The 25,127-nt window shown below is 42.5% G+C and overlaps 1 long non-coding RNA gene across 3 annotated transcripts in view; it reads left to right on the top strand.

The window, feature by feature from the left end:
• LOC310765765 overlaps positions 1–8,536 on the top strand; it is a 37,060-nt gene extending 28,524 nt beyond the window's left edge. The window contains exons 3-7 of one of the 3 annotated variants that reach the window (XR_014549787.1): positions 880–938; positions 2,278–2,380; positions 2,909–3,231; positions 4,654–4,766; positions 8,133–8,536. This is a non-coding gene — a long non-coding RNA (uncharacterized lncRNA). The remainder of the gene's footprint in view (positions 1–879; positions 939–2,277; positions 2,381–2,908; positions 3,232–4,653; positions 4,767–8,132) is intronic. The other 2 variants (XR_014549786.1, XR_014549785.1) reach the window with 2 other exon arrangements.
• Positions 8,537–25,127: the final 16,591 nt, after the last annotated feature.

Raw genomic sequence — 25,127 nt, 5'->3', positions numbered from 1 at the left:
CACACACACACACACACACACACACTATATGTTTCATATATGTTCTGGCTACTGGTCAACCCCATTGGTCCTCAGGTCATCTACAGCAGAGTCCAGTGAATGAGAGGAGGAGGAAGATGAAGAGGAAGACTAAGAGCCTTATTCAATTTTGCTTATACACGTAATGGCCAGTAACATAATGCCCGCCTGTGTTGTGAGTTATTCTGTATGTGCTGCCAACCTCTGGCCCGGCATTTACTCTCAGTTTCTCTCTCTTTTTTCCCCAGTCTTAAAGTCAGCCCTCCACATTTCCACACCAGTTTCTGATTTAAAAAGAAACAAACAGCCACAAGCATTCATGAAAATTCAGCAACATTTTAATCAAATGTCTCTTAATATACATGTTCTTGTTTTTAATTCTGCCTAATATACCCATTTTTGGAAGCAAAAATTATATGATCCCTTTTTATATGCTGTTTTCTCTAGCAAATGCATTGTTATAAGTACCCCATCCTGTCTTTCAAGTGCACACTTTGCATAATTCAGGGCAGAAAAGTAATTACCTGATGCCAATCAGTCATGAAACCATGTTATATTTTTGGAGTTTTTTCTTGTTTTAAAAAAGTTTATACGCTTTAAAAAAATGTAATATGGACCATTAAGCATCTCCCAAGAAGATCTTTTCCAGGCGTATATATCATTTGTTTCAGTCAAAACTATTTTTCATTTCGCCATTTCTGAATACATTTCGTATAATATACTGCACAAAGATATGAGTGGGAAAGATCCATAGCCTATGTGTACCAATGATGCATGGAAACTATTAAGCCCTCTCAGGAGTGAACAGAAATATCATCAGTATCCTTCAGTGTGAGAAATTGGATTTACTTTACTCCCTAGGTAGCACTGGGCGCGACGTCTACGAGGCAGCTGCATCCGGATATGGTGCATGGGAATAGGTGTAGTAATTCATTCAACATCATGTTCGTAAGATGGAATCTGTTACTTGAAAACACCACGCTCTAGACTGTCAAACTAAAGGCAGGTGGCAGGGACAAGTAATCATATCACACCTAGCGCTTAATTTTTTTTTTTTAAAGTTTGGGATCAGGTCTTCCGGGATCCTTTAGCGTTGTCTCCAACTAAGTTTCCAACTCAGAGTAGACCCATAGAAATAAATGTCCCTAACTTGGTCCTGTTTATAATTTCAGTAGGTCTACTCTGAGTAGGACGAGCATTGGATAAAACCCACCCTTAGCTGCCCAGTAGGTCCTACACCTTACTTCTAAGTGGGTGGGATTCAGGCTGTTCCTGTTCAGCAGGCAGAAAGCATTCTTGCACACCTAGAGGGACATGACTTTCTTGTTTCACTTGACATATTACAACAGTGATTCCTTGTACTGAGAACAGATTGTAGAAGTGAGCCCTTAATGAGCGCCGGAACAAAGTGATACTGGGCATTCAAGCATGCCCAGTCCTTGGGCTAGCAATGCTGGGTGAATCTTCAAGGATCATCTTGTCCAGGCCTTTGTATGTCAAATTACTCTAGACAGGTTTCCAAGGCCCAGGTTTCAAGACAGCTCTGGCCTTCTTCAAACTAACCGTTTTATAGGAGATGCAGGCAAATGCCACCCACCGCTCTGGCATCTTGGGGCTCATCCGCCCTTCCGACTTCTAGGCACGGGACTGAGACGTTCTTCTTTCGTCCCGCTGCTTTTCCTGGGAAAACCTGCTTTTGACTGCTGAATTGGAACAAACGTCCACCAGGTTTTCTGCAGATGGACATTTGTTTCAATTCAGCAGTAAACCTCGGGCAAAGTGGCAGGACAAAAGAAAAACCTCCAGGACCTGGAAAGCCATGGAAAAAAGGGAAGAAATTGCGGGGAAAAGGGAAAAGTCCCCAATTTAATCTCCAGCTGATCTTGAGCTCCTCCTTTGACCTCCATCTGACCTCCCCCCCCCTAAATGGACATGGCATCCTTTGGACCTGCTTGTTATGTGCGCACTAGTCAGTTGTGCCGAATGCAGTTTTGGGTAGCTGGGTTACAAAACCTGTCTCCTCTTCATGCTACCAGCACTAGTTCTGTTGCTGTTAGTCTGTTGATCTAAATGCAGATTAAAACGTAAATCGGTTTAAATTATGAGAGTTAAAGAAAGAGGCAGAGAGGGAAGGTGTTTTAACCACCACCACCAGCAGTAGCACCAACTTTTCATTTTTTTTTTTAAACATAGGTTTCAGCCCAAAGGTGTTCTTACACAATTCCCCTGATTTCACTAAGGATTTTGCTCCAGGTTTAGGCTCCCAAAACATGTGCCACACCACTCCAAACAGTTCCCAACTCTCAGAAGCACCACTGGGGGACATGTATGTGATAGAGACCTGCAGGAGGAAGGTAGGTCTGTTACCATAGGGTAGTTTTGTGTGATTTTTGGTTGCAATTCCTTGCATTGTATGTTATATTGTTTTTTTGTGTGCAATGCTTTAGGCATGACTCACCACGGAAAAGCAACAAGCTAAGTTCTTTGGACACATGAAAGTGCTATACAAAGGCTTCTTTCCCCCATTATCATCTTCACCATCATTCTATAATAATGTGGCCAATTTTGCACAGGTGAAAAGCATTTGGCTCTTTTCCCGCCAGCCTGTTTGTATGCCCTTTCCTGTCCCCCACTTCAAATCAGGCAAAGTTGTGCAGGGAGAATAAAATTGAAGGAGACACAAAGACCATTAGAATCACTGAAGAGCCCCTGTCCCCTCGTTTTCCCTATCCAATCTATTTTTTAAAATTCTATGTGTGAGGATAGTTGAGCTTTCCTCCCTTTAAGAGCTGCATCTCCTTGCTGCAAAGTTGCCCTTTTAAGGAGGATTTCATTGACTGCTCTCTAATTTGTATTTTTATGGTTTTATTGCACATGGTACGTTGTGCAGTTTCAGTGAATCGCTGTTGAACCTGGATCAATGGAAGCTGCAGTGCTAATCGATGTCTCAAAGCAAATACCTTTTTGAAGCAGAACAATTCCACGCAAGCCTTGTTTACTACTCCCAAGAAGGTTAATCATTCTGCAGGGATTCAGCTCATCAATCCCCCTTCTGAAGCAAACTGACCCCTGCAGACATCAGCAAAGCACTCATTGAAATAAATCTCTGCAATCCCTGAGCCTGATTCTGTCCTCCTCGCTTACCCAGTGATCCTAAATACATCTGATGGAAGGCCGTCTCATTGATTCCAATGGATTTTTACCTCCAAGTAAGTGTGCTAAGGAGCACATCTTTAGTCTGTGTTTTCAAAGACATAACTCTATTGTCTTCATTACAAAACACTTGACCTTCACATAATGCAGACCACATGTCAAAAGTAATTTGATTCAATAAAAGATCCCAGTGACGGATGAGTTATTTACTGGCTTTATTCTCTTGAATGTATTTTCTGGTGACTTCAGGGTAGCTTGCTTTTTTCGGCAATGCTTGCTCTGCCTTTGACTTGCCCTGAGAAAAGAGACGCATGAAGGTTTATGAAAGTTTGATGCCGGAAATTCACTCTTCCCTTCCCTTGAAATATTATGAATTTAATCAAATGTTGCCTGTAGGTTGTTTATTGTACTTTTGTTACCGTGCCCTGCATCTGGCAAGTTGAACTTTATAGGAATATTGCCAAGGGTAAAGACTGATGGCTTTATAATATGTTTTTAAGTTATCATGCCCGCGTTGGATTTTGTGCTGTATCTTCTGCATATTTACCGCAGGAGTTAAGACTGCATCCTAAAACTCTCTCTAGAATAAGAAGGGACCACACATCTCTAGCCAGCAAGTAGATGGTGACTTGGAAAAGCAGGTAAAAGATGGCATGCCAAGGCTCCATTATCAACCCCCTCCCCAAAGTGAAATGCCACTATGTCCCATGGATATACAATGCCAACAAGGATAGAACATAGGGCATTCCACAAAAGGCTGGAAACTGCCAATCCTTGTCTTTCATGCTGCCACAATCCACAGATACCATTTTGCTGTCCCATAAGGGAAACAAACAAACAAACAAACGGCACTAGAATTCTTCTACTGCTTTCCTGTGGAACTGCCAGGTTTGCAAGTGCCATATAATATTTATTACACACATGCAAGAAATTGAGGGTTTAGTACAGCAGCACCTTTTCTGTGTTGTTCATTGAATCCCATTTTATGTCTGCTGGAAACTCTTATTTAGGCAAGTCTACTCAGACATGCAATTTTATTATGTGCATTTGTTGTTTAAAACTAATGATTAAACTATGTTTTGATCATTTCATTACGTCTACTTGTTTTCAAAGTCTCTTGATTTTATCGGCATTTTCTCATGAGTATTTTATATTGTTTTATGCAAACTGCTGACAAGGGTTTTGTTATTTATTAAGTAGGCTATAAATGCTGTCCATAAATAAAAATCGTGACAGTTCTAGTGCTATTGCTGCATCCCCGCAGGCCTGAACTGTGCTGCTCTTGGTAGACTTGTTGTTGAGTGAGAGGTTTGGAGAGATGTTGGGAAATTATCAGATCCTGCTCTCTCCCTCCCTCCCCCCTCTTTAAACTAAAATAACCATTAAATACATATGCAGTTGTACTGCTAATGGCGTTTGCTTTATCCATTGTCTCTAGACATACACTTACACATTCAACATTTCTTTCTCTCTTTTGAGTAGTAGACAATTTTGTCTACCTGGGCTCCACCATAACCAGCAACCTCTCCATCAACACTGAACTGGACAAGAGTATTGGTATGGCAGCTACAGCAATGGCTTACCTCTCCAGAAGGGTATGGGAGAATGTGATGCTATGGACCAATACAAACATGAAAGTCTACCAGGCCAGTGTGTTGAGAACACTACTTTATGGTAGTGAGACATGGACAACTTACACTCACCAGGAGCGGCGCCTCTGGTTGCCTTCCACATGCTCTGCATCAGGAAGATTTTGGGCACCACATGGCAGGACAGAGTCTCAAATAAAGAGGTGCTTTCCCAAGCCAACATTCCCAGTGTGTTTGCACTTCTGTCTCAACAACGTCTACGCTGGCTTGGTCTCTACAGCCAAAACAGGCGCTGTAACTCTCCAACGGTTTGACTCTGCCCCCTAAGGTGCCCTCTTCCATTGTTTCCTGAGACAGACAGGTGCCAACCATCATGCTTGTGATACAAAAAGTGTTTTGTGCCTTTTTCAGTTAATAGATTGGAGAGGCCTACACAGAGCTCTGTTCAAGAACTCTAGGATTTATGGAAGAGTGAGAATTCTTTAATTCCAACATCATGAAACTTAAGTTCTGAACTTCAGCTCCATCACTACTTGTAGGTGAAGGAATGAGAAGAACAAAAAGTTCCTGCTTGAGAGAGGGCATGCAGAAAAATCAGCAGAAGCTGCAGTGGAGTTTTCAAAAGGATATCAAAATGCTTACTTATTTATTTAATCTCACCTATTTATTTCAATCTCACCTATATTCCCAAAGTAGATCATGCCAGCAACGCTAGAATCAGGATCCAGAATTGATGGATGTGCAAGGTTGTATCCACATTTGATTTTTTTATTTTGATTTTTAAAAAAAATCTTGTGGGGGATCAGAGTTCACCTTTCATAAATGTGGTGGTGAAATAGCCAAGTAATAGACATGAACATGTGACTAACAACCACCCATGTATTTGCAAGGGAATAACTAGGTCACCAGTAGGGAACCTCGGCACTTTCCCTTATCTGGGAAGTATGACTGAAAGAACAGCCTCAGACGGATTCCTTTTCTGCCACAGACTGATGTGAGGTTTGATCCAAGCAGCTCAGCCACCCTCAGGCTAGTCACCCAGATTGTCGTCCTCATGAATTCCTCTAATTAGTCTGACCAAATGAAGATGGACTTTCCTGTCCCCCCCAGTAGGTTTTGGTGACTGCTGATAAGTTTTGTTTATACATGAAATTACATTCTTATTTACATTGCCTGCATTTTGAGCTAGCAGCACTTTCCCTCACACTATGGCAAAAAGAGAAGAGTGGGGGACAAAAGCAGAGGCCTATAAGCAAGCTGCTGGTGTTCATACGTCTGGCTGGGCTCCATCATTTTCCTTGCTGTGAATCACAGCCCGAAATTATTCTGCTACACTCAATGCACATCTTTAAAGGTGACTGGCAAATAGTGAATAAAGACCTTTCTTCGCAGTAAAGCAGCCTTCCAAAATTCTGCAAATGGCTATGTGCTTACATTAAATTTATAGTAAAGAGCTCTATTTAATATGTTCAGACATATTAAACTCTAAACTCCACTCCCTTATAATAGGTATTGTTTATCCTGGAAGGAGTGTTTGCACATAGTAAACATTATTTTGGAAATGCACTAAATCAGCACATTGGCTTCAATTATCACCCCATTATCTGGTCTGTATAGGCTGCTCAAGCCTGACCATCTCATGGACTAATGTGGCTATCTCTTCCAATGATGGAGATCGCCTATTCTTGCAGGGGGTGGCAGAAGCATGGTTGTGGAAATCAGAACAATCCACCACCTTTACAAAACCACCAAAAACTTCTCTGGACAAGGGTTATACTGACATGCCCATTTTTCTCATGTTGCCAGAAAAAATCCCCTACAGCCTGGGGAACACACAGTTGCTAGTCCTGAGCACGAGACATTCTTGAGAGATTCTGTGGGCTGGGTGGTATGGCTCTCAGTTGTCTCCCTGGTCACTGGTTCCCCACAAAAGGATGCTTTCAACGATGAAGTGGAAAACTTATTTCCCACCAAAAAGATAACCTGCAAGTGAGAAGTTGGGGCTTCAAGGATGAACAAAGGAGTATCTGCTCATTACTCCATTGCCTCTGAAAGATCCTATGTAAGGGGAATTGGCCTCTGAGGACATTTGTCTTCAGAGCACAAAATCACCTCCACTCACTCATCTCCCCCGCCTATGAATTCTTTGAAGATCCTAATTTGTGCACTAATCCGTTGAACACTCAGGAGGGCTGGTTCATATATGGACTGGGTAACTAAGTTACCCAGAATGCGGCAGCTAGACTGGTGACTGGGGGCGGCCGCCGAGACCATATAACACCGGTCTTGAAAGACCTACATTGGCTCCCAGTACGTTTCCGAGCACAATTCAAAGTGTTGGTGCTGACCTTTAAAGCCCTAAACGGCCTCGGTCCAGTATACCTGAAGGAGCGTCTCCACCCCCATCATTCTGCCCGGACGCTGAGGTCCAGCGCCGAGGGCCTTCTGGCGGTTCCCTCATTGCGAGAAGCAAAGCTACAGGGAACCAGGCAGAGGGCCTTCTCGGTAGTGGCGCCCGCCCTGTGGAACGCCCTTCCAGCAGATGTCAAAGCGATAAACAACTACCTGACATTCAGAAGACATCTTAAGGCAGCCCTGTTCAGGGAAGTTTTTAACGTGTGATATTTTATTGTATTTTTGGTTTTTATGGAAGCCGCCCAGAGTGGCTGGGGAGGCCCAGCCAGATGGGCGGGGTATAAATAATAAATTATTATTATTATTATTATTATTATTATTATTATTATTAAGTTATATACAGAGTGGGTCACAAGAGTGTACTTTGAACATGTTTGCTGTCCCTCAGCATACATAGGTACTTCAATGTAAACCCAGGCCTATGCAAAGAGGGTCTACTGGCTCTGTATGCTTGTCTCTTTTTCATTGCAGGTGGATTGTACATATCCACTTAAGCATTGCACAGATATTACCCTGAACCATAACAATTTCCGTTGCCAACAAGAGGCAATGTCTGGGCTAGCTTCATGCTAGACTAAGGTCAGGGATTTGGATAACCAAAAGGATTGGCTCAGAGTTCAGAAGCATAAATTTCAGGACCATGGCCAGCAATCTGGCAGCTGAGAGCAGATTAGGTTGTATATCCATTATTGCTTAAAGGAGACGTATTGAAATCAATGAACATGACTACAATTTAGTTGGATACAGCTCATTGTCTCAGCACCAGATTCATAGTCTGGCCTGGAGGATTAAGACTGAAGCCCCCGCCCCACTTCTGACTGCTGCCACAGGCCAGTGTCCTTTGGTGCAGGTGTTGGTAACTTCTAGGTGGCAGGGTTTGGGGCTGTGGGGACATTGTGGATGGAAGCTCTGCAGGACTCTCAGAGGAATTGATAGCTCATTCTCCTGTGTCCCTAGGAAATGGTACACCCTCAGGACCTGAGAGGTTGAATGTGAACTCTTGCGCTGTTGGTATTGGGTCCATCTCCTCCTCGGAGTTACGACAGATCAGCTAGATTCAACTAAACAGTGGAACAAGCAGGAGCCAGCATGGACTTCACAAGTGCAACAGGGGCGCCCACAACTCCTCCCTCCCACACCTACCCAAATAGGCTCTATGTGGTTGGAAGAACCTCCAGAATTGCTTGCAGAAGGAGACTGTTCTGTCTGGGAAGCAGAAATGCTTGTGTTGATGGAACAATCATAGTGGTGCAATGTTGAATGCCTTCCTTAGAGACTGAAAGCTTGTGACACATAGATCCCTTCTCATACAAGCATTAGTGCAGGTAGATGCTCGCACTTTCTCTGAAATCTTGTCATGTATATATATATATATATATTTATAAAATTTTTATTGGTTTTTTAACACATAATAATAGACAATACAAAACAATACAAAAACAAACAAACATATAAACACGTATAATTTCTTCACATTTTTTCTTAGACCTTCTTTCATCGACTTCCTCATACCTCCCTTTTCTGCATCCCTACTTTAAAGTTTTCCAGCAAGCCCCAATGTCAACTTATAACACTTTCCCCCCCCTTTAAATCCTTTTTCTCATATCCAATTGTTTGTCCCCGCAATTCTGTTTTACCTGACCCAAAACATTTTAACACTCATTAATTTTGCAACAGTTCTTGAGATAAACTTTAAATTTCTTCCAATCTTCTTCCACCGTCTCTCTCCCTTGGTCACGGATTCTGCCAGTCATCTCCGCCAGTCCCATGTAGTCAATCACCTTGGTCTGCCATTCTTCCAGTGTGGGTAGTTCTTGTGTCTTCCAGTACTTTGCCAGAAGTACTCTTGCTGCTGTTGTAGCATACATAAAAAACGTCCTATCTTTCTTTGAGACCAATTGGCCCACCATGCCCAGGAGAAAGGCCTCTGGTTTCTTCACAAATGTGCATTTAAGCACCTTCTTCATTTCATTATAAATCATTTCCCAGAAGACCTTAATCCTTGGGCACGTCCACCAAAGGTGGTAAAAGGTACCTTCAGTTTCCTTACATTTCCAGCATTTATTATTGGGCGTGTAGTAAATTTTTGCAAGCTTGACTGGAGTCATGTACCACCTATAGATCATTTTCATAATGTTTTCTCTTAAGGCATTACATGCCGTAAACTTTATACCGGTGGTCCATAACTGTTCCCAGTCAGCAAACATAATGTCGTGACCAATATCTTGTGCCCATTTAATCATAGCTGATTTAACCGTCTCATCCTGTGTATTCCATTTCAGCAACAAGTTATACATTCTTGACAGATTTTTAGTGCTGGGTTCCAAAAGCTCTGTTTCTAATTTTGACCTCTCCACCTGGAAGCCAATTTTCCTGTCCTGTTTAAAAACTTCATTTATCTGGTAGTAATGTAGCCAGTCTCTTACTTTAAATTTCAACTTCTCATAACTCTGCAATTTTACTTTTCCCTCCTCATGTTCTATAATTTCCCAATACTTCGGCCATTTGGATTCCATATTAAGTTTTTTCACTTCCTTAGCCTCCATTGGTGACAACCACCTAGGGGTTTTGTTTTCTAACAAATCTTTATACCGAATCCAAACATTATATAATGCTTTCCTGACAATATGGTTTTTGAAACCTTGATGGATTTTTACCTTGTCGTACCATAAATATGCATGCCAGCCAAATCTGTTATTGAACCCTTCCAGATCCAAAATGTCTGTGTTCTCAAGAAGCAGCCAGTTTTTCAGCCAGCAAAAGGCCGCTGATTCATAATACAACTTTAAGTCCGGCAGGGCAAACCCCCCTCTTTCTTTCGCATCAGTTAATATCTTAAATTTTATTCTGGGCTTTTTGCCCTGCCAGACAAATCTAGATATATCTTTTTGCCACCTCTTGAAATAATCCATTTTGTCCAAAATCTGCAATGTTTGAAACAAAAACAACATTCTCGGCAAGACATTCATCTTAATAACAGCAATTCGGCCCAACAAGGAAAGTCTTAGATTTGACCATATTTCTAGATCTTTCTTAACTTCTGTCCAACATTTCTCATAATTGTCTTTAACTAAGTTCACATTCTTAGATGTCAGATTAATCCCTAGGTATTTCACCTTCTTTGCTACTGTCAAACCAGTTTCACTCTGAAACTTCTCCCTTTCAACAGCTGTTAAGTTTTTATCCAGTACTTTCGTTTTCTGTTTATTCAGCTTAAAACCTGCTACTTGACCAAATGTTTGTATTAATTCTAAAACTCTTTTCGTACTAGTGTCTGGCTCTTCCAGGGTTAAAACTAGATCATCTGCAAATGCTCTCAGTTTATACTGTTTAGCTCCGACCTGAATCTTGTCATGTATATATGCCAGCCCACACACCACGGCCAAGTGCAATTGAGCTCTCATGTGCATATACATAGTTGGTTCAATCTGCCTAGTTGGATAATCAGCGGATTGTACCTTGGCTTCTGCCAATAGACTAAATAAAGTCTAAGAGTTCAATATGAAATTCAAATGCTTGCTTTTAGGCTACCTTCCTGCCTCGAATTAAAACCTTTCCACGTCATGTTGCATAATGTAGCCTGTGATTTTCAGAATATTAAGTATCGCAGTTGCCTAATCATACCAGATTAATGAAGTTACCAAGATTCATTTAGAAAGCAATGGAGAATGTCTAATTTTAATTAGGAGTTTTGATTACTGAGGTTAATGGAACCTCCCCCCACCCCTGCAAAAAAACATTTGTTTTCAGAAGTATATATTTACTATAATGAAATCACAGTATCTAGATATTATCCCAGTTTGTGCTTAACAAGAGCACAGCAAAATGAAGATGAAAAGAGGCACCACGATCCTATAAGGGGATGGAGATAATCCACAGCAGAGCAACCACCACGTCTATTGTCCTTCCAGCTTGACATAACAGAAAGTGGAGTGGTGGCTTCTATCCCCCAACCCGTTTTTTTCCTCTCTCTTCCATTGACTATAGTGAGACAGAATTTACTATTCGAGCTCCAGGGCTGGAATAGCTCTGAGTCCATGAGGTGGGTGTGTTAAGGAAAGCAATGTGACCCGGGCAGGGTCACGATCATGCCATGGACAAGTTAGGAAACATTATGGAGAAAACAGTGGACGCTAAGCAGTAATTCTGCATTATTGTATATCATGCATATAGATTGCTAATGAGGGATCAGTTAGCTCCCTAGAGTTTCTGTGAGCATATTGGGCTTTAGATACTGGATTTACCTATTGATTTTCTATTTTGTTTCTATGTTTTATATTTGTTCTCTGTGTTATTAAACCTAATAAAATACATATCTGAAAATGAAAGAAAAGGAAAGGAAAGAAAAGACAAGAAAAGGCTTTTCAATAGATCTCCTCTCTACACTTCATTTAGTGCAGGGATCATTAGGAGACCTTCTCCTGCTAATCTTAATGTACAGACAGGTTGATATTAGAGGGAATGGGTTTTTTTCCCCTTAATAGGAGGCTAAACAACCTGATCAAAAGGAAGAAGACTGCAATATGGCACAAGAGGGAAATTATGCTTAAAAGAGGTCTTTTCAGTTATTTCAGAGCGAATGCTAGGCAATCAGTCATCTTAATAGGGGTTAAAATGACCTGAAAATTCATAGGCATGGCTGTAATGGATAAAGTTTTGCCAGGAATTCAGCAAGTTACTTTGAGCAGTGGATCTGTCCCTAAGTTACCCTCAAGACATTCTTTGGAAGTGAAATAGTCTTAGGAGAAAACTGGTGTGGGATTTCTTTTCACCATCCTAGAAAATGCATAACTAAGGAAGGCAGAGAGACGTTTCCTGAAGTGTTGGAGGTTGTTCAACCCAACTTGTAAGAGAGCCCTTTTCATCCCAGTGCATTCTTTATGTTGTTCGATGACTATCCCCAACACCCCTGGCTTGGGATGGCCTGGCCTGGCGGGAGTCCAACAACATCTGGCAGACACCAAGCTGGGGATGGCTGCTGTAGGGATTACACATTTCCCTCACAAACTCACAGTTCATATTCAAGAACTGCTTATTTGTAGGCCTCCCCTGGCATTCTGGCCCATACAAACCAATGTAGAGCACATAATCTATTCAGAGACAGTTAAGAAGTTAACAAGAATAGGGAGAGTGCATCAGGGTTGTAGAATGTGGAAGTTAATGTCTTTATTGCTTCAGGATAAAGAGTTTGCAGTAAAGCACGGGGAAGATTCGGAAGAATTTACCCCCTAAATAGGTTATAAGTCAAGAGCAAATAGTATAACAGAGCTGAAAGCAGGAGAAAGCAGCAATATATATTTTTCTACTAAAGGGATAATCCTCAATAAATAAACATGTTGGAAAAGGAACACAAACAAAATAAATCTGAGGAACTCAAAATACTTACTGGCTTTTGCCGCAATAAAACTTGAACTTGAACTTGAACTTGAATACTTCTTGAAATGTTGGTGGGGAATTAAATTCCCTAGACTAGTCTTTCCCAACCAGGTGCCCTCCAGCACAACTATGCTAGCTGGGCCTGATGGGAACTGCAGTCCAAATCAGCCAGAGGGCACCATGTTGGGGGAGGCTGCAGTAGACTTGGGCCGGATAAGCTTTGGGCAAATGGATTGGCCAGTAGAATGCAATATAACACACACACACACACACACACACACACCAGTTAAAAATATGGAAGATAATAGGGCCAGAGCAAGGATGTAATTATAGGAGAATTTTCTAACTAGCAGTGATTCACCAGGAAACACCATAGGGTCATATTGGATAGCTAAGTGGAAACATAAACTCAGCAGTGTCTGAGCTAGACATTATTAGGAAAAAGATTTAAACAAAAAATGGCAAGTATCAAAACACCTTTATATAAATGAGTGTGATCAAATTTAGCATAGTACTGCTTACAGTTGTGGTCACCTCCTCTGAAGAAGAATATCACAGAAATGCTGGAAAGGGGAAAGAAAAGGCCTGCAGTATTTTAGATTAGATTAAGATTTACAAAATTGGAAGTGTCCGAATCTCAAATGTGTAGGGTCAAGCTTTTCATTCATTCATTTTTTCTCTAAAATGCTTCTAGACAATTCAACGAAGAAAGAAAAGGTAAAAGAAAATGAAAACCAACAATTCCAGTTCAATTAAATAGAAGACACCAATGTAAATAAAAAAACAACAACTAGATGCAGTTGAAAACAGGCAGAGCGGACTGGATAACAATACTTTAAAACACTTGGGCAAATAAATGAGTTTTGATAATGATACTTGTAGTGGTGAAGGAGGTGTATTTTGTAGATGTTCAGAGACCTTCTTTTCCAGAACACCCAGCACTGAGCCTTGGGAACAAATAAAAGGTTCTGAAGCTCAGTCCTGAGTTAGTCAGGCCCCACCTCCTCTATCAACAAACTCTGAAGCAAAGATATCTTTTGCAGGCTCCAGCAGAAACACCAGCACCGAAAAGATACAAAGCAGAAATGAAACCAGAAGGGGCAGCGGAAGGAGAGGCATCTCCTAAGATCCACATCTCACCACATCAGAGAATTGGCCTCATGCGCTGCTCATCTTTAAGCAGCCCATGGCTCTCCCCTGATATGAACAGCTTTTTACACCTGCCAGTGGGATGGTTTTAATATTTGAAGTATGAAGATTTTTTCTTTTTTGGAAGATGTCCACTGTTAATTTTTTAAACAGGTGTCTTGGCCCCTGCAAAAGCTTGGTTCAGTAAAATTATGTGAAGGCCTGAAATCTCATCTCCCTACACAGTGCAAGGACAAGAAGTTTCATAGAAATGGCAGCTGCAGTGGTGCACGGAATCCTCCCCATCCCTGACCCACTCACATTATCACACTTCATAAAAGAGACTCGGTCATATTGAATGTACATTGGGAAGTTATATATATTTTTAAGCCGCAGCCACACAATTGTGTGGTAGATTTATTCTCCTCGTGGCGCATTTCTGCTTTCCCCCGTCATCATTAGCTGTGCAGTGAAGTGGCTGAAAGTGAAGCACAGATGTAAAAGCAGAATATTGGTATGTTTGCCAATGGATCCTGAAGACCCAGTCCAAAAATTCATCATCATCATCTTGGGGCACCTCCAGGTGATCTGTTTATTCAGCATCCATCCTGATTTGCTTGAACAAAGCTTATACAGAGGTTAGATGACTTCCAGTTTTAGCATTTTGTTGTGACTGGTTGCAGGGCAATTGTATGGCAATGAACATTCATCCCAATTTGCTTGTTTATATGTCTTCCCATTAATTATTTGCTTATCCAATCATCTCATTGGATAACCCCCATCTTGTTCCTATGCGCAAAATATCCAGGTTTCTTTTTAAGTGGATTTGTTTGCTAGAGTGACAGAGCACTTTAATCCACTTGAGTTGCGCAAACCTTAATAGCTGGTTATGCCTTGGAATCTCTTGCCCAGCATAGTGACAGACTGGAGGCACCCTTGGATAGAAGCCCCATTGAGTTCAATAACACTTCCCCCCAAAAAAGTATGTATCTTTTATGAGTGTAGCCTAGATGCTCAAGATGGTGCCCTATAAATTAAGACAAGCTGTTAATACTATCACATGTCCATTCTAATTAAATCCAGTTAACCCCCCCAAGTAATTATAAATGTGTCTAGAATATAAGCAACGGCCCATTGTCTATGGATAGCTCAGTCGGTAAAGCATGAGACTCAAACTCAGGGTCATGGGTTTGAGCTCCACGATAGGTGAAAGATTCTTGCATTGAAGGGGATTGGACCAGATGCTCCTCATGGTCCCTTCCAACTCTACAATTCTATGATTCCACAAGACATGATGGCTAGCCCTCCAGCATAGAGGAAAGGCACTTCAAATTCACATGTAGAATATTAATTAGTTTATTTAAAATATTCTCAAGGTGTGCTTCCAGATGACCTGTTTATTAAGCATTTGTCCTGATTTGTTTGCACAAACCTTGCACAGAGGTTATGTGTTGTCTACTGTTTATTCATTCTGATCTGATTCCGCAGGTTTTATAGGACATCCCATCAATTTGTTGTTATCCCATCATTTCCCATCATTTTCCTTAGCACAAAAGTCCAGTTGTTGTTTTTTAAATGCATTTGTTACATAAGTAAAGGTAAAGGGACCCCTGACCATTAGGTCCAGTCGTGTCTGACTCTGGGGTTGCGGCGCTCATCTCGCTTTATTGGCCAAGGGAGCCGGTGTACAGCTTCTGGGTCATGTGGCCAGCATGGCTAAGCCGCTTCTGGCGAACCAGAGCAGTGCATGGAAACGCCGTTTACCTTCCCGCCAGAGGGGTACCTATTCATCTACTTGCACTTTGACGTGCCTTCGAACTGCTAGGTTGGCAGGAGCAGGGACCGAACAACGGGAGCTCACGCCGTTGCGGAGATTCGAACCGCCGACCTTCTGATTGGCAAGTCCTAGGCTCTGTGGTTTAACCCACAGCACCACCTGCGTCCCTCTCTTGTTACATACAAACACTTTAATCCACTTCAGTTGCACACACCAAAATTCGCTGGTTAACTTCCTGCAAAATATGTAGTGCCGTTTTGGAGGGAGCCAAGCAGCTCTTGATCTATCAGTCATCCAGATGGTCATGATTACTCTCTATAGTGTACAACCAGAGTATAGGAAGCGCTTGGGGAAAGGGCAGGTTCCCTCCCTCCTTATGGGCGAGTCTGAGAAATCAGCCATGAATAGGCTCTGGGTCCTCTTTGCTTGCAGTGTGGATCGGCTAGAAACTCTTTCAATCCTTTTCGTGCATTGAGTGCAACACAGAAAGTGTTTAGCGCTCTTAAACATCCCTGGAACATGCCTCTGAAAGATGGGATTCTTTATTGAATATAGCAATTGTATCCTTTCATTAACTGTTTATATCAACTGGCTTTATTTTCATTGATAGTTGCATGAAATGTCAATGACTTTCTGAAGGCGCTCAGATCATCGTATGGCTGAATCAGGTGAAAATGATTTGATAGGGAAAGTTCGCCTCTTTTTTTTGGCAAATGTGTCCATCTTTTGCTTTAAACGCTTAGGGATATTTTCAGCTCCTTGCCAGCTCAAAGGATGCTGCCCTAGATAAACTCAAACAAGCAGATGTAGCATGCTGACATGATTATCTGTACTCTGCTGCTACATTCTTGAAGCCAACTTTGGCTCTCTTATACAATTTTCTGTGAGGAAGTTCATGGCATTGTCAAAAGACAAGCTGAACGTAAAGTTTAGGTGTTGTTCAAAAAACACTAGCTACAATGAAGGCACATTTGATAAGAGCAATCGCACTCCACTCTCCACTGCCCCCCTCTCCACTGCTGCTGGTGTGTATAGGTGGCACTTTGCTATAGCTGACTTATGCCTGTTATTATTATTTTGTCCATTTTTCCTTTTCTTCTGAAATATGTGTGCTTCTGCATAGCTTCTGCTACAGACGGCTGGTTTGCCAAGGAGGTGGTGACAATGTCTCCTACATATTACAACCCCTTTTCAATTGTTCTCCACTGCTGACTCACAGACGAGTCCGGGAACTTGCAATTTTCATCTCGGAAGCACTTGTTAGCACTTCTTTTTTTTTTAAGGTATTCAGTTGCAGAGCTCATTTTAATGTATTTCTTTTTATCAGTTTGAGGGATAAGATCCACAGCCAGGTCGAGAAACTAGCACTCCCTGTAATGCCCTAAGAGAGAATATTATGAAAATGATATACAGGTGGTACATGACACCAGTCAAGCTTGCAAAAATATATCATTTGCCTGATAATAAATGTTGGAAATGTAAAGAAAATGAAGGTACATTCTTTCACCTTTGGTGGACGTGCCCAAAGATTAAGGCTTTCTGGGAAATGATATATAATGAAATGAAAAAAGTATTTAAATATACCTTCCTGAAGAAGCCAGAGGCCTTTCTCTTGGGCATAGTCGGCCAATTGGTACCAAAGAAGGACAGAACTTTCTTTATGTACGCAACAACAGCAGCAAGAATACTTATTGCAAAGTACTGGAAGACACAAGAGCTACCCACCCTGGAAGAGTGGCAGATGAAGATGATGGACTATATGGAACTGGCGGAAATGACTGGCAGAATCCGAGACCTGGGAGAAGAGGCAGTGGAGGAAGACTGGAAGAAATTTAAAGTTTATCTTCAGAAATATTGTAAAATTAATGAATGTTAAAATTATGTTTGGATTGGCAATAAGTGGTAATTAGCAACAAAAGTTAATAAGAATATGTAAAAAATGAACTGATAAATGGACGAAAATATTGAGTTATAATATGCTATGATATAGAGTTAAGATAAATGAAAAAGGGTAAGGATTTGCTGAATTGATTATGTAAATGGGAATACAAAAGGGGGAGGTGTGAGGAGGTCAAGGAAACAAGCAAATGAACTTAAAGATATCAAAAAATGGATTTGCTTTTTAATTTTTTCCTATCTACTTGTTTTTTGTATTTTGTATTTTTCTTTTTCTTGTTTATTCTTCTATGAATTTTTGTATTTTTTGTATCCCTTTCCTATTTTTTACTTTTCTCTGTTGGTTTTTTCATTTTGTAAATTTTTGTTTTTTGTAAAATCCCAATAAATATCTTTTTTTTTAAAAAAAGAGAAACTAGCACTCCCTTTGTTACCTGTCTTTTTGCAGATGTTGCTGAACTACCTCTCCCATCCCATCATCCCTGGCCATTGGCTACGATAGCTAAGGTTGATGGGAGTTGTAGTTCAGTAACATCTGGAGGGCCAAGGATTCCTCACACATTATGAGAACGTCCTCAATGAACTATATCCCATACTAACTAGTGAACTTTGTAGATAATCTAAGATATTTCACCCCCAGGATTGGGGCTATATTCATACACACACACACAGATGTGGGTTTTATACTGTTGCCTTCTCCTTTCCTGCTGTGCCCCCAAGTATTTGATAACAAAGCTTCGTGGCACAGCTCTTGTAATCTGACATTCTGCAGGGTGGCGTCAGAGATTGAATTCTCATTGGGGTCCAGATTTATCTTCAGCAGCCTTAGTATAAACATTTATGTATGTTAACTCACCCACTCTGCAAAAGCCATTTTTAATTCTTGCCCATGCTTTTAATTATTATTATTACTAATTATTTTAAAACAATGTTTAATTCCTGCCTTTTCTGCAATGTGTGAACAGATTCCAGGACTCATGAGGCTCTGAAGTGTGTGGTTTGTTGCGTAGCTTAATTTTTTTTTGGTATGGACAATACAGTGTCAGCGATTTGTCAGCTTTCCCATTCTCTCCCTTCACCCCAGGTTCAAGCTTTCTGCTGTGCTTTCAGATTTCAGCGTCTAATATCTCATGATCAGTAACCTTTTTCATTTACTAAGCTTTTGCCACCTCTCAGATGTTCTCTGTTTATGTGTGCTGTACTCTGAAGCAACAAACGACGAAGGCTCAGGTTAAGAGTGTGCCAGTTCAAAATGAAAGCCTTGCTCTGGCAAAAAGTGATAAACAGAACATTTTGCCGAATAGGGTTGTGGACTGAAGCAAAAGGTAATTGCTGTCTATTGACTTTGACACAGGCACCTTGCTACACAGTTTTGAATACTTTTTTTTGTTTCAGTAAGCCTACCAGGCACATCTTTTAGTTACCTAAATTTGTTTAACTGACCTTATCTGTGCTGTGATGATAATGATGGCTTGTTCCGTAGTTGTTTTGAGGATTTTAGCTGTGTTTCATTTGCCCATTTCTCAGAGAGCTCTTTGATCAAACGGTTTACATAAATCTTCTAAATAAAGTAAATTAATAATGCAAAATAAAATGTTTACATTTCTCTCTCTTTCTCTTTTAGCTGTAATTAGAAATAAATGGTCTTGTCTTGCTTCGCTGCCTCTATCACTCCCTTACAGTGACCAGGGAAAGGGAAGGAAGGAATATCGTTTTCAGACTCCACTACTCTGAACATGAGCAAAGGGATATTGCGTTTCTTAAAGAGTATTTTCAGACTTGTCTCATCCTCCCTCCTGCCCCTGCTCCATTGCCTCATTCAGAACATTGATGCAGATGCTGTATCAAAAGCTTTGCCTTCTTATTCACCATCACAATAGTGTGGTGATTATTTTGGGTTTCTTTTTTTGCTGGGAAAAGAAATGAGCTGTGTTCCTCTCTGCAGTGGAAATCATATCAGCCTCAGTGTGAGGACAGGTTAGCTATTGGCCTGGATAGTTCGGTCGGTTAGAACATGGCGCCGATAACGCCAAGGTTGTAGGTTCAGTCACCACACAGGACAGCTGTGTATTCCTGCTTTGCGGGGGGTTGGACTAGAGGATCCTTGGGTACCTTCCAGCTCTATGATTCTTTGATCTCATCTCTATGTTCTCTACACAATTGAGCTGGCCTTGTGTTCCCATGAGCTCACTTTCTCCTTCCTCTTCTAACAACACCTAGGAAAAAGACGAATGAAGTTGAAGTTGAATGTTGCAAGATTCAGCACAAGCGAAAGGACATACTTCTTTACAAAGCACATAATGAAACTATGGAATTTGCTTTCACAGGAGGCTGCAGGAAGGCAGAGTGGTTGGTGCTCAGGTCCTCCTTGTGGACTTCCCATAGGTATTTGGCTGGAAGAACAATATGGTGGACTAGATGAGCCACTGGCCTGATCCAGCAGATTCTACTTATGTTTTTAAGTCGAACCTGGGACTTTATCATGCAAAGCATTCTGTCAGGGACTGTGCTGAGGAATGCTGCACTGAGGAATGGTGGGAGCCACCCCCTCCCCCTTCTCCTGAATCTTCTCAGGAGCAGGAGGACAGTATAGATTTGCAACAGTGGTTTGCAGAGGGGCATAGTTCAGAAGGCAGAAGCTGGGAAATACTGGATGGGGAACAGCTAGGAAAAGAAACACTGGAAGAGACAGGGTTAACAGATCTCCCCAGAAAGTTTCAGAACAGAAAGCACAGAGGGTACAAACTCAGATTACAAGACGTAGGGGTGACATAGATTAATAGGGACAGAGGGGGTATAAGCTTAATTGGGAGCACCGCCATTCTGGGTGGACACTTTCTTTTGTCCTTTGCTGTGTTTATTAAAGAAACTAATTGATAAGAATTCCTTTCGTTTGATCTGCTCATTTACGGCCACGGTGGAGGAAGCTGATTCCCCAAAGCCTAACACATTCATTCAACCACTACACCTATGAATGTACAGACAGAACTGTTAAGTATAATGGTTTAATTCACACAGAAATGAAAAATTGTGTATGTATTAATGAAGTTTTAAATGGGAAACGGCTGGATGTGTGTTGCTAACACTGGGGTTTTTTCTACAGGAGTTTTCTAAAGGACCCTGAGCTTCTTGATGAGTTAATGATTAACTAATTGTTGTTCTCTGGTGGGCTAACAGGTGTGGGTTGTAAACTTTTGTGATTTTGTGAGAAGTATCGCGTTGCAATCTCCATTTTGAAAGGAGTTGCTTTTGAGTCTTTATCTCCCAAACTCAATGGAGTGTAGGTGCAAAGGGAGTTGTCTCATTTGAAAGCTACAGAGAGAACAATGCATGTAATGGCTTCCCTGAAGGGAGAGCAGACAGCCTGGAGGCTGGAAAGCAGGCTGGATAGAGAGAGACCTTTGCTTATAGGTCTGTTTGGATTATTTCATAAAATGCTGGGCCTGTGCTGGACAGCACAAGATATTGTATAGATATTTTTGATGTTTTAATTATGTTTTGAAGGAAGTTCTGCCAGTAAAGTTTAAATAATATTTTCATGGGTCTGGACCAGGGGTCTGCAACCCGCAGCTCCGGAGCCGCATGTGGCTCTTTTACACCTTTGCCGCGGCTCCGGGGTGGATACTAGCGAGGGGAGGAGGCGCATTGTGCGCCCCGACACTCCCCACTGTGGTGGGTGCTGTACTGGCTGTGACGTCGCATGGGGGCGGTGCGTGTGTTAGTCACGCACCGTCCCGACGTCACCTTCCCGCCCACTGTCAGATCACGGCTCCGGAGATATATTTGTTTTAAATGTCGCAATGGTTTTGCGGCTCCCAGTTGTTTTTTCTTCGGAAACGGGTCCAAGTGGCTCTTTTTGTCTTAAAGGTTGCAGACCCCTGGTCTGGACAATGCTTCATTTCCAAAGGAGTCAGTTCTTATCCTTCTAGTAGCTTCAAACCACACAATATTTAATATCTGCAACAAGAACTGTTTCACGGAAGTGGGGATCCTGGGCCAATCTGGATTCCTAATTTATTCTTGCATAAACGAATGAAACACAACAGAGGCAGCGCTAGGCATTAAACTTGGTTCGCTTTCCCCAGCTAAGATTTCAAAGTGTTGTGTGCTAGAAAATTATAAGTGCTGTCACAGATTCCCCAGGTTCCTTCGTCTTCATAGAAACCTAATGAAGACACTGTCAACGCTCTTGAAAAGTAAGGATTCTGATGCAATGCTATTAACTTTGACAAAGACCTTACAAAGCGTGATGTGGAAAAATGAAGTGGGCACATTTCAGGAATTATTTTTTTTCTTCAGATTTTGCCTGTAGAAAAAAATATTAATGAGACACTTTAGCCATAATCATACATTCATTATCTTCGCTGAGTGAATGTCTGCTAATGAGACCTAAATCATTAAAATGAAATAGAGAGTTTGTTGCATTTTCTTGATTCCTTTTCTTTGATTAACCCCTACCTAGTTGTAAGTAAACCATGGAAGGTAACTCAAAAGACCATCTAGTTCAGTCCCAAGCTGATGCAGGAAAGCCTTTGCTACAGCCGGGGGTGACAACTTGAATAAAATGGGGGGAGGGAGAGCAGGTAAGCCCCACCCCACATAATCCATCATATGATGCAGTGTGCACCCACCATTTGAATGACAATGCCTATTAACTTCAGGAGGGCCTGCCCCCTCAAATATTTTATTTGAGGGGACTGAAGCTCACTGGGTAACCTTGGGCCAGTCCCTGTCTCTTAGCCTAGCCTGCCTCCCAGGACTATTCTGAGGGTAAAATAAGGAGGGGGGGAATCATGTATAAAACCACGAGGTCCTTGGAGGAAAGGTGGGATATAAATGTAACATATAAAAGAAATGAAACATACACAAAATAAAAGGGTTTGGATTTGCGCGTCGAGGACCCCCAGGACCCCCCCCCAAATAAAGACACAGTTCACACAACATTTTTGTTTTGGTTTTTGGCATAATTTTGGCCACAACTTTATTGAATTGCTTAGGCATTGGTTAGCGACTATCTATTCCCACTTAGAGGTAGGAACAGAACTGACAACGGCAAGCCTGCAAAAGTCAGTAAGGGTGAACATTTTTGGGGAGAGAATAGAGCTGTGCGCCAGGCTCTCACCTCTCCCCAAATGCTCCCAGGGGCTCTTGCGTGGCCCTAGCCCCTTGCCAGGGGTTTGGACAAGAGCATGGCGAGCCCCTGTATTCCTTTAATGGAATACCCTTGCAGCAGCAGCATTGGAGGGGCTGGCACAGCCAGCCACATCCCCCCCCACCAACCAAAATTAACCAATGCCTAACCGCAACCTTACAAGTTGTGACGATTTGCTACTCAGTAGGCAAAAACCCAAATGGCACCAGCCAATCAGCCAAATGGTAAAAATTCCTACCAGGCCCCTGCCCCAAAGCAGACGACCCCATGACAGGCATACCAAGGTCAACATGAACAACCCTAAATATAGGGGGGGGGGGTGATCCGATGTGCGTAGTGAAAAGAGGAAGCTCAACGCTGCACGCAGGGAATAAATAGCACCCCCATCAATCAAACAATTTTGCAACATTAAATTTCCCCCAGCAACAATTGGCGGTACCCTATCAAATTTGTGGCCATTCATGCTAACCCGCCCAGCTACAGGGCAGGGCATCCTGGTTGCCCCCACCGCATCACGTGCTCTTCATGAAAGAGAACCTGCTTTGCTTGACAAATGGAGCAGGTGGGTCTGTAAAAGCTTGCTTTTCTGGTTAAAAACTTGAATAAGCTTATCAAATCTTCTCCAAATGCCCACGTCATATTTTTGCTTTTCTTTTTTTTTAAGGCATGATAAACTAGGGTTGCTTTAAATAATTAAGATGAGCTGCAAATTGCAAAACATTAATCTTCCTTGGCAACGATTATTGAACAAACCAGCAATTAACTTTTCATGTCACGATGTGTTTAGCTGGCATAGCGATAATAACACATTGTGTCTGTCCACTGACTGTTTGCCCACCCACTGCAGCAAAACCTCTTGTCAAATCTGACAGGCCGCAAATGCGTCACTCGGGGTGACGTTTATAAAATGGTGTAACATGGAGCTGCAACTCAAACGCCTGCAATGGAAACGTGGTAAGTATGTCCACACATCATTCATTCCGTGTTTTGGGGTCAGGAAGGCAGGAGAGCTGCTTTGTGACATGCTCTTGTGTGAGGGAACACAGGGATGGTCTGGAATAAACACGCATTATGCAATCGTAATAGAAATCAACAAGGGCTTCCTATTTTCGCAAGCTGCACATTGGGTATTTGATCTTAGCTGGATGCTTGTAGCAACAAACTGTTGGTCCCTGTACACAACTGCACTGTGCAAGTGTTGAATTTAAAGGAAGCATTCTTTGCCCTGTTCCTGGTTAGTGGTGATTTTCAGGAATTTGCAGGGGTGGAAGAGGGCTAGTTATTTCTTAAGGCCAACAAAAAAGAGGATACAGGTGAACCTACTGTACTGGGCTCAGAGTCAACAAGGGGCCTTTGTTGGTCCTGAGCACACACTCTCTTTTAAAAGCAAATCTCTAGCTGTTAGAGGGTAAGAGATGCAGGCAAACATGCAGGCACCATTTTAACCCATCACTTTGTGAGAAATGAGTCTGCTCCCACCTTTTAGCCAACAGGTGAAGAAAATCTAGAGTCACACCTGCACTCATCCCCTGGGAGCAGGCCTCCAATCAGTGTAGACCTGGGGTGGGGAACTGGATCTGACCAATGAGCAATGAAATGGTGTGGGTGAAGGAACTGAGTGTTGCCTTTGACTGGGAGGTATGCCTGACATCAGATGTTAGGACAGCGTTGTGGGCCTTGGAGAAAAGGCATCGCTGGCAAAATTGGGACCTAGGCTCATGGACTGGAGGTTTCCCCACCATAGACAAAACTGGTGTAGACAACACTAGGTTAGATGGACCCCTGATTTGAATTGGTACATGGCAGCCGGAGCCGGCCCACTGACAAGACAGAATGAAGCACCCACCTTAGGCAGCAGAAGTGCAAGAGGCAGTGTTCTGCTTGCCCCACCGCCTCTGCCACTGCTGGAACGCCCTCTCTCACAGGCAAGAGGGAGGTGTTTTGGCGCGCGGCATTGCTGCTCATCTTCCCTGCCCCTGGGGTGGAGAAGACAAGTGGCAGTGCCTTGAGGAGCACCCTGGCTCTTGTCGAGTTTGGCAAAGGGGGGACAGCATTCTGTTGCCAGCGGAAGTGGTGGTGGTGGTGGAGCATGGTAGGCTGTGTATCAGGGCGTGGCACATTCCCATTTTCCTAGGTGGCAAAATGGGACTGGCTGCCTTTGGAAGCTGCTTCCTATCTTTTTAACCGTGGAGACAATGAGGTCACGAGTAGTAGGTGTCAGACTGAACTCTTGTGCACTTCCCTCAATGTGCCTAGGGCTGTGTCAGGGACTGGCAGGACTCCGACGAGTGTGCACTGGGGGAAGGGGGGCTGGGGTCTGACTCGGGAGAGGGAGCAGTGGTTTGTGGGGACCTGTCCCAGCCAGGAGGCAAGAATCAGAGGCAAGGGAAGCTTCAGAGCTGGAGGCTGGAGCACAAGATGGGTTGGAAGAAGAGGAGGAAGAGGCAGGTCAGGCCAGGCAAGGAAAGGGCCAGGAGCTTCCCCACCCTCTCCCTCTCCACTGGCTCCCAGAACCAGCAGAGAACTGAAAACGGATGAACAGTGAAAGTTTCCACACCGGAGAAGCCTCCTTCAACATGCATGCAGCCCATCAAAGGACGACACCTAAATTATGGTGCTAGAG

The sequence above is a fragment of the Podarcis filfolensis genome, assembly GCF_964270895.1.
Source record: "Podarcis filfolensis genome assembly, chromosome: 6".
Classification (NCBI taxonomy): domain Eukaryota; kingdom Metazoa; phylum Chordata; class Lepidosauria; order Squamata; family Lacertidae; genus Podarcis; species Podarcis filfolensis.
The sequence above is the reverse complement of the archived record's forward strand: the minus strand, read 5'-3'. Positions and strand labels throughout refer to the sequence as shown.